Here is an 11,513-nt window from a genome sequence, read left to right as displayed (position 1 = left end):
TGCACGGCAAATGACAAGTAACAGCGAAAATAAGACCCTTAGATCTCAAAATAGTACGTCAATTGTATGTTTTAATTGCAATGAAGCTGGGCATATTAGTTCTAGATGCTCGAAAAATATATTAAAATGTAATGTTTGTAATAGATTAGGTCACTTGTCTACCTATTGTCCTAGACTAACTTCCAATTCTATTAGTAAGGATGATAAATCTAATGATAGAGATGCATAAATACGACTAATGACAATAAATGTTTAATGCTGTAAAAAAATCAACGGTGAACTTATTCAATGTTACGTCAATTTAGGTAGCCAATGTACTGTTGATTCAACACAGTGAGGCAGTTAAGATAGGAATTGCGTGGACTGATAATAACTTACCAACCATGAAGGGTATATAGGTAATAGCATAGTGATGCTTTTGGGTGTCCTTGACGTAACGATACAAATTCAGGACATCGTGGAAGAAATCAATGCGTATATTCTACAAATTCCTTAGTATTTACGCGAGATTGTTCAGTTAAATTGTAATTTAAAAACAGATGTTATTTTACATTCTAAAGAAATGTTTGCATTACCATGTATTTCCACGAATAAGTATTTGAGGTCGATTCGCATTAGTGGTTCTATACGAGGTACGTTGAATAACGAATAATATTTGATGCCGGGTGAGTATAATATAGATTGGCAGGAGTAAAATACTGGTACAAAACTTTAGTGATAATACGATTTGTTTAAGTCAGAGTTCATTGGTTACACGTGCTGCTTGTATTGGAAATCACTTAAGTTTAAATTAATTGGATTTTAATAATCCTAAGACTATTTCATCTATTAATCACGATAAGCAACTTAGCGAGGATGAAATTAACAGACTTAAAAAGATACTTAAAAGTTATGATACATGTTTCTCAGTAAATTTACGTGACTTAGAGTTGAATAATGTGGTTCAAATGGAAATAGACTTGAATGATACGCAACCAGTAGTTTACCGCCCGTACAGACTCTCTTTTTCGGAACGTTGGTAAGTTCAATTCATGGTGAAGGAAATAAAAGACGCAGGACTTAACCTTAAATTAAAGAAATGCAGTTTCCTTTATACTGAACTAGACTTTTTAGGATTTCAAGTAAGTGGTTAAGGGATACGTTCAGGAACGCGAAAAACGTTAGTTTTAACTATACATAACTTCACAACCCCGCGAAATGTTATGATGTCGAGCGCTTTATTGGCCTGGCTAGTTTCTTTTGTCAATTTGTGAAAGACTTTACGCTTATCGCCCCTCCATTAACAGACCTACTTAGGCCTAAATTTGGATGGAAATGGACGACTGAACAGTCTGAATCGTTTAGAATATTAAAAGCAAAGTTAGTTGAACGTCCAATATTAATGTTATATATAATTTAGAAACCGAAATTCACACAGATGCATCAAAAATAGGCATTGCTGAAATTCTCCTGCAAATCGATACAGACGGTTTACTGAGGCCTGTAACATATTATCGCTGAAAAACTTCAGTCGATGAACAAAAGATTCATTCCTTAGAATTAGAAAATTTAGCAGTTATCGCATAATTGAATCGCTTTCGGGTTTATTTACTAGATATATAAGATTTATGCGTGGATAAATTATAAAGGTTACTCCAGTGATAACAGTGACAGTGACTAGAGTGAGAGTTCAGAAATTAGAGAGATTATCAGATTATCAGATTTAGAGAAAGAATAATAAGTATAAAACAAAATATATATATTTTTAAATATTATTTTATAATGATAATAATAATATAACATGGATTGTTTTTAATAAGTGTGTAATGCAATAAACAATTGATTATTTACGATTATTATTTTCAGTTGATCAAATTCCTACAATATTATTAATTTTTTTTTTTGAGATTACCTTTAATCTAATGATTATATAGATATAGAATAATGATTTTAAGTAGTGTGTGTCATTACTGAGAATGTTGATATTTTGATGTAAATTTGAAACATATGAGCAATCCGTGCAGATAATGAATGGCATTCAGAAATGGATGTCGCACATATGATTGCAAGATAGTTTTTAAGGCCTGAGCGTAAGTTGTCATGACTGGTCAGTGCAGAAAATGAATGGCACCATGATAACGGTGTCGCACAGATGACCTTACACTGTGACAAATTGCGCAAGAAAAAGAAATAGAGAATGAGAATGAAGTATTATTAATGAAATTGAATTATGATACAGATTTGTGAGTATGATAATTATTATATAATGAGAATATGATACATGAATATGATGTACTAAATGAATTCGAAATGTGATTATGGATTATGTATATTTATATATATTATACTATATTTATTTATATTATACTGATTTTGACATAGATTTTCAGGTTGTAATGTTTAATATGCAATTAATAAATTTATATCATTTGTATAAATAGCCTAAAAATTTACAATATTGATGTTACGATTTGTAATTAACTTTTACCCGCCCTATGTGATGTCTTTGGGCCAATGTATGTTCTATATATTATCATTATTGTATACCTTAATTAAGCTAGTATTATTCTGTTTACTTTTATTTTTTTGCTTTTTGTTTTTTTATTTCCTTCCTATGCAAAATTATACGAGCTAGTGGGAGGACCCACTAAGATAGGATGGCCGAGCTGTAAGGTTAATTAGCCAATATATTATATTATGATGTATTTATTTAATACTATGTAATATATACACTAATAACTTTTTAAATTCATGAGTTATACAGTTATATGGCCAGTGGCCATAGTCACATAATGACTTTAATTATGTAACTATGGCAACGGAAAAATAAAGAGGAGAAGACTGGACATTCTTTGGTGGAATATATTTTTTATGTTGAAATGTGAATAATAAAATTAATATAACAAAAATAATCGAATTTACTTGGAGATAATCTTAGATCCTTTTAAGTGTAATAGACACTATGTACACCGGCCGTGATAATATTTTTCGGGAAACGTCGAAGAAAACCGGAAGAAACTTGTGTCTCAAATCGAGTCTTCGTTAAAAGAAGTTTAGAAAAAGACGCAAGCTCAATTGGAAGGCAAAGCCAAATTGGCTTCAAAAAAGCTCGGTGTGCTCAGCAAGGCGAGACAGTATTTCACGTCAGCCCATCGCCTGCAACTATACAAGGCGAAAATTCGGCCTCACGTGGAGTACTGCTGCAACGCACCTGCTATCCCCCTGGTGCTGCAGATGTCCATGGCAGTGGTAGTCATTCTCCATCAGGTGAGCCACCTGCTCGTTTGCCACCTATCGCATCAAAAATAGACTTGCAATAAAGCATTAATAAACAGTAAAAGTCTTGGGCTAAATATCAAGGAAGATAAATTAATTCTGATGAAAATATGTTAAACGATTAAAAAAACGAATAAAGTTGATGTGTGCGTATTTTGTAATAAAATCGTTATAACGGCTACTGCAACCAATATACAGATCTAGTTATAGCACTGAGAGTAAATTTATTAGGTTTAATAATCTCTGATCTTATTTTCCTCCCAATTCCCAAAGGCCCGAATCGCTTAGACGGTTCCTTTATGTTAATTTTTGTAATGAAATTTTATTGGTCAAGAAAATATTTCTGTATATTACATCGCCGCTCCACATATTAATAAGATATGGTATATTTCTTTCAGAGTAAAAGTCAATTCATATTTGAAGATTTTATATTAAGTTATCTGAAGCAAACGTTAGCGCGATTCAGAACAAACTCGTTTTCTATTAAAACTTGCGGTGTATTGTTTCAACTATAATAAGTTAGACTATAATTCAAATATTGTAAGACAATATCTTTTTTATATGATATAATATAATACTTATTAAAAATTATTTGTTCTTAGATATAAATTGATATTTTTTTAATAGTTCATTCACCTTTCAATCTGGAAAATAATAATACCAAGTATTGTTGGTTACCAGTGGAATATGATGGTGGAGGATGATTGACTTAATTATATTCAGCAACATTCACCGCTATTCAGGCGATAGTACCATAGGTACCTCATAAACTGGCCGTATTTATATTTCTCTGGAACAGTTCGGCGAACACCAAAACAAGCTTGCGTCTGTCAAATCGATTGCTTCTTAAACAAAGGCTGGCTAAACTTGATGCAACCTCAAAAAGACAATTTTACGTTTGAACCAATTAACATGCGACATTTATCGTATCTTTGTTCTGTGGAACCAGCTTTCGCCAGCGGTTTTTCCAGAGCCTACACAGTTCTTATTTATTTATTTTATGGTATAGGTTGGCGGACGAGCATATGGACCACCGAATGGTAAGTGGTCACTATCACCCATAGACAATGACGCTGTAAGAAATATTAACTTAAGAAATATTCCTTACATCGTCAATGTGCCACCAACCTTGGGAACTAAGATGTTATGTCCCTTGTGCCTGTAGTTACACTGCCCTTAAAGGCCTTCAAAGCACTTGCAAGCCCCTTGGTGTAGCAAGTGTCCCTAGAGGTTGTCACTTTCCATCAGGTGAGACTCAAGATCGTTTGCTAACTACTCCATAAAAAATGATGAAGTCCAGGTAATAAATACCTATAGTTTCCAAAAGTAAATCTAAAACTCAATTACTGTGTAATTGAAAATTTTAATTGAAAGTTACGGTTGGCCGCTAATTTAAACTATTTGGAAATGAAAACCTTTATCAATAGACAAGGATCCAAATGAACTCTTTAAAGGATTTAAACGCCTTTTCAATTTTAATTAATATAACGACACTGAGTATACTCACGAAGTGTTTTCTAATTTTCTTCTTTTTAAGCAGTTTCATTTTTAAATTTCGAATTTTATTTCTGATAATAATTTTAATCAGATATAAATTAGTGTTGAAGTAAGTCCGGAAACTGAAACTCTGTCCCGGCGTCTCACGGGTGTAATTCATGTGAGGAGGAATAATGTTGAAGTACTGGGAAGTTCTGAGTAAACCAAATTAGATTTTTGATGTTATATTACTCCAATTCTTACTCAAGTTCCAACTTGCGGTAGGCAAATATTCAGTTTCACATGAGCAAAACAAAGTTTTCGTAAGTCTATTCCTACTAAGTCATAAGTTCGGTCTTGCGACTTATTAATTATGCGACTTTGACTTATTAATTATTGAAGAGAACGATGTTTTCACAGGAAATTGAAGACATATGATCGGTAAATCGGTCATCATAGGTATCCTGGATTTGTAATGTGATCAGCTGGGGCGCCACAGTGATTTAACTCACTAAAATAATATTAACCCTCAAATCCTTTATAAGAAGTCTCATGCCATTGCAAAAATTTAAAAAATCACAAACATCACATACAATACTCTGATCCCAATGTAAGAAGCTAAAGCACTTGCGTTATGGAAAATATAAGTAACGTCGTATCAAAAACACCCAGACCCAAGACAATATAGAAAATTAATAAATTTTCTACATCGACTCGGCCAGGAATCGAACCCGGGACCTCAGAGTAGCGTACCCATTAAAATCGGCGTACACACTTCTCAACCACGGAGGTCGCCAAATGCACAGGAGATTCTAAAATGTCATAATAGGTGTTCCAATTTTAAGGGTTAATTAATGAGAGTCCAGATGGGTTAAGAAAATTCTGATACTCGTGTGAGTATACTATGACTTCGATATTAATACGATTTTATGATAAAAATAAATTATTTAGGTTGACTGTAATATCTAGGTGACACTACTGTTCTAGAACACTGTCATTGAATATGTCTTTGGTCTTAATTTCCAATGTATATCAGGATATAGGGCATCTATTAAACATTCCATATTAAGGACTATTCACCGTAATGATGAAATAAAAAGACGTAATACCTGTGGCTTAAATTTAAAGACGAAAAAATCCTGTTCCAAGTATTGCAGTATAGCAGATAATGTTGGAAATTGCTATGCGTATTTCCACGAAAAAAAGCTTCCATATATTTTATTTCAGTCCGTAATTTTAAACTTTTAATCTATGTCCACAGAAAAGACGATTTATGAATAAGTAGTTTTCGTCAGAAATCTCTCGCAAATACAAAAGTAATCCCACCCATTAGGGCAGTAATGTTTTTAAGATCGTCCAAGATTCTATCCACAGCGTAGAGATTTGTTCTAAGGCTTATGGTTCATTCATGCATCGTTATATCAATTACGATTCTCATAATAAATTACGAATAACCCTGTACTTGTTATTGTACTGTACACAAGAGCCGAGATGGCCCAGTGGTTAGAACGGGTGCATCTTAACCGATGATTGCGGGTTCAAACCCAGACAAGCGCCGCTGATTCATGTGCTTAATTTGTCTTTATAATTCATGTCGTGCTCAGTGGTGAAGGAAAACATCGTGAGGAAACCTGCATGTGACAAATTTCAAAAAAATTCTGCCACATGTGTATTCCACCAACCCGCATTGGAACAGTGTGGTGGAATATGTTCCAAAACTCCTCCTCAAAGGGAGAGGAGGCCTTTAGCCCAGCAATGGGAATTTACAGGCTGATGTTGTTGTTTGTTGTTGAACTTGTTGATTAAACAATAACTTTGATTTCGAGATATAGATAGCGGGCTTAAAATTAGAATGAACAGGTTTTTTTTCAATTACTATACAAGTTTAGTTCTAGTAGACATCTCTGAATATTTCTGGTAATAAATAATGGATATGGGTACGACGTGAAGATGTAACGTTCTGTGAATAATTTTTAAAATATTAGTAGTTGTTGAGTTAAATCACATACAAATCTTTCCTGTGTATACAATATTCGTTTATTGCGGGTGTGTGAAGGTGCAAATGTTTGTGTGTGTGTGTGTGTGTTTGTGTTGTATGAATAAATCTTACATTCACACATATTAATTTAGGGAAATATGAACTAGTCACATAGTCGGTTATCTCTCTAAATAAACAAACATTAATAAATATGCTATTTAGTCAGGAAGCAATTCACTATTTATTATTTTATGTTTTGGAAATATAAAAAAATTTGAACCGAGGACCTCGTCATTTTTGGTCTTATACTTGTATCTAGACTATCAGTCAATTAAAAATACGAGACAAGTTATGCTACAATCATTATTTTTAATAACACACACGTATAAAGTTGTGTATGTGTTTATTAACAAAGATGTTACCCACACACTAAAAAACTTTTCGTATTATCCATTGTTCTCGGTAGATATTGAGAAAGTTGGGGCACTAGTTGACGTACTCGTCTGATACCTATCTAGATAGTACAAGATTAGAACAGACCGCAAACTCAGGTTATGTCGAAACACGGGCTCAACATGTCGTAAATTATTAAATTATCAATTATGACTTGTTGATAAGAAAATGATACAATATATTAATTTTAATTATTTTCTTGAATTTACAGTATATTTTTATAAACAAAAGGAAAAAAAAACGAACATTCTTTGGCGCTCTCACTGCCCTTCAAAATCAGGCGAAGAAAATTTTTCGTTCGTCACTGATCGGGGCAAAAAGCGGCCATCATAAGCTTCGCTGAGGAATTTATCAACATAAGGTTGAATTGTAACCTGACCGCCGTTCACTTTTTACCTTGGGTACAAATTGGAAGATACGTGTGTGGTTTGCGTTTATGTCAGAGATGATATTTGAGCTCATCGACTTCTCAGCCTTGATAGGCGGAAATTATCAATTATCTAGCAGCCCGTAGTTTTTTTTATGGTATAGGTTGGCGGACGAGCATATGGGCCACCTGATGGTAAGTGGTCACCATCACCCATAGACAATGACGCTTAAGAAATACTATTCTAACTATTCCTTATATCGTCAATGCGCCACCAACCTTGGGAACTAAGATATTATATCCCTAGTGCCTGTAGTTACACTGGCTCACTCACCCTTCAAACCGGAACACAACAATACTGAGAACTGTTGTTTGGCGGTAGAATAAACAACAGTAGTCTGCTGTGCTATATAATTTTACTTAATAAAGTTTGTAAAATGACGATTTAAAAGTGCTGGAAAAGTCTACATGATTAAATATACCAATTTTGTTTTCGATTTTTATTTACTGCTTCATGTTCCATCTACAGGAAACGTATTTTTTCTTGATTATAATGCCCAAACCGAATGACTTGGATCACACAGCACTGATTATTCGTATCTATTTTTGATTTCACTTTAGGGCTCTGAATTTCCTATACTAAAATGTTAATCAACGGGAAATCCCAATATTTGTTTGGTGACTTCCAACACACGGTGTCACGCCAAAGACAGGATAACTAGAAACCATATAAATACCAGTGCGTTCAGGAATGAATATTACTCTGCCACCAAGATTCTAAGTCTTAATAAAAAAAACTCAAATAAAAGAATATTAAATATAGAAAAAATCGGCTAGACATGGAATCTTGCCGGATTTGTATATTTACCCAAATGGTTTTTAAACAAGCCGCTGCTTTCAGTTTGAAGTAAATCTTACTCTGAAATGTTATAATAGGCCTAGAGCATTCTTTTGGTAAGATATATCTATTTCACTGTTCACTTAATACTCCGTGAAAAATATATCGCGTTTTTCAAGATAAATATATCGCTTAGTTTCATATTGTGGATTCATAGTTATGTTAAGATATTCATAGATCGTAAACAAAATATACGAAAATAAACCGTATACTTTTCATTTATTTTATAAGCGACCTTTGCTCACAACTTCGCACGCATTTTAATTTAACAAAATAGTTATTGTTGTAGCTAAAATTTCTCTGCAAGTGAAAGTCCGGTCAAAATCGGTCAAGCCAATCCAGAGATTAGCCGGAACAAACAGACAGACAAAAAATGAAAAAAATGTTACTTTGGTATATATGTCATATATTTGGTATATTTATATGCATTTAGTAAAAAGCGGTTATTTTAAAAAGACATTAAAATTTTATGATAGGTATAGATAATTTGGTCGTGTAATCATGTCATAGATATTCTTCAGCCAAATGGCAACACTTCGTATTAATGAGTTCCTCAGTGAAAAGTGATTGAGCCAGTTTAATTAAACAAAGCACAGGAGTCTTAACAGTTTATATCCCAGCGTTGGTGGCACATTGTAAAAAAAAGTACGTTGTCTTCCATCACTGGCGAGGATGAAATGAATTTTAAACAGAATGATTGATTTGTTTGGGTTGAAACCGCAATCATCTGTCCCCACGATCTATCTACTAGACGATTTCGTCTGAGTTGAGCTGACCACTTATTGTCAGGTGGTCCATTTTCTTGGCCATAAAGATGTTGATGTATATAACTATCATTATTAAGAACATAAATAACATAAATTAATATCGCACACTCGCTTGCTTTAGAAAATAATAAAGAAATGTTTCTATATATAAGGTTGCTTTCCTTGAAGCTCTTGTGTCTCTTATCACGTTTTGCTATTATTACACGAAACTTTACTTCCTATCGCAGTGGATTTATAAAATTACTGTATTGTATAGACTTCAATGACCTTTATAGTCTTAACTTCTTTCATTGTTTTTTACTTATGGTTTATATTATCGATTATTATTATTTATTAATAATGCTTATTCTGCTGATACGAGTGTACATAAAACGCTTATACGAGAATATTCATTTATTTTTGTCATCATTAATTTCATCACAACTGCAACAAATCGCTATTTTAACCAATTTACACATAATGACTATTAATTATACCCTTCTCCGTATAAAAAACCGTTTGATATTTCCTGACGTAATCTAACACTTGCGCTTGGAGGACTTTATTTTCAACCGACTTCAATTAGGAGGAGGCTATCAATTCGACTGTATTTTTTATGTTGGTTACCTCGTAACCATTCACTGGCTTTTAACAAGTAATTTGTAAAAAACATATTTGTTAAAGTAGTCTCGTACTATTTTTTGCTAGATTTGTTGTAGGGTTTTCTTAGCTGACACCGACTCCAAATATAACAATAATAAATTGTAGTTATATTATATAATGGTAAATCGACTTTTAGGAGAACTCTAAAAAGTATTTTGAATACGTAATGATTTTTGTTTTACTTTTTAGTGCACATTATTTATTTTGAAATAGTATTTTGTTTGAAATCGGTTTTTATTTTTGTAATACTTCAATTAAGATTTACTTGTTCGATGGAACAAGTAAATCCAATGGATACATTGGACCATCTCAGCATCTCAATGAATCACTTGCCTCTTTTATAAAATGAATAATTAGATTAAAGTAAAAATTGTTAAAATGATCTTATGGCAAGGTTATTGTGTATGAATAAACTCTTCATTGTAAATACTGATATTTATTACATGAAATGTAGCATTGTATTTGATACTAATTGATAATATACGAATTTGAACAAAGCGAGTAACAGTAATTATCAATCCAGAATCAGCCATTAGCGAATTAGAGAGCCTGTTTTAATCAGTGATTGGCTGCTTCGTTTACCATTACATTACATTTAAATAGGCAACTGTTTGGCAGAAGCACAACCCGATCACAATTTATATTAATTATTATAAAAAATTGTACTGTGACGATGGAGGTGCTGGGATTTGAACCCAGGACTTTCAGCATGCGAAGCAGACACTCTACCACTGAGTTACACCCCCTGTGTTATTGTTGTTTAAAATTGTACTTGTTTCTTAAAATAGTACAATGGTTTTAAAACTGTTGAAGGTTTCAAGCTTATTTCTGCTGTAAGCTTCCTAAAAATGTTTTCCTTCACTGAATCGAGATAAATGTGAAAAGTCTTAAAGTATATGTTTTCAAATACAACAAATATATATATTCACAAGGAGCTTAAAATAATGTTGTAGACGATTATTATAAGAACAAGATTAAGAGATGGTAGATAAAATTTGCCATCATTGGCAAGAGAGCCAGAGAACGCCCTGATGGACAATGGGCAGATGAAATAAAAAAAATGCTGGGAAAGTAGTAAGTAAGAGAGTAAGTGTAGTAAACGCAGATCAGGAAAACCAGGAAATTTTTGAAATAGGTCTTCCTTCCAAAGGTCTTAACAGAGTAATTCTAAATTTATTAATTCTATTCTTTTGTTATTTACTTTTCTTTGCGCGTCAAGGATATCAAAAGGCTTTTTATTACTATTTCTAATTATGGTCTCTATTGAGAATAATAAATTAGTAGCAAATTTACGCATTGTACATCGCAAGAAACTAACATAAAAGAATGATCCCCCTCCAGTTTTTTTTTTTTTTTTTTTTTTTTTTTTTTTTCTTTTTATGGTATAGGTTGGCGGACGAGCATATGGGCCACCCGATGGTAAGTGGTCACCATCGCCCATAGACATTAACGCTGTAAGAATTATTAACTATTCCTTACATCGTCAATGTGCCACTAACCTTGGGAACTAAGATGTTATGTCCCTTGTGCCTGTAGTTACACTGGCTCACTCACCCTTCAGACCGGAACACAACAATACTGAGTACTGTTGTTTGGCGGTAGAATAACTGATGAGTGGGTGGTACCTACCCAGACGGGCTTGCACAAAGCCCTACCACCAAGTGTTATATAGTTATA

At 33.1% G+C, this 11,513-nt stretch overlaps 1 non-coding gene across 1 annotated transcript; it reads right to left on the bottom strand.

Annotated features, from left to right (window-relative positions):
- Positions 1-10,510: 10,510 nt before the first annotated feature.
- On the bottom strand, positions 10,511-10,582 carry Trnaa-cgc. The gene has a single exon. It is a non-coding gene; the product is annotated as a tRNA-Ala (tRNA).
- Positions 10,583-11,513: the final 931 nt, after the last annotated feature.

Source organism: Vanessa cardui, chromosome 17 (assembly GCF_905220365.1).
Source record: "Vanessa cardui chromosome 17, ilVanCard2.1, whole genome shotgun sequence".
NCBI lineage: Eukaryota > Metazoa > Arthropoda > Insecta > Lepidoptera > Nymphalidae > Vanessa > Vanessa cardui.
Note: the sequence above shows the minus strand (reverse complement) of the source record. Positions and strands in the feature narration are given on the sequence as shown.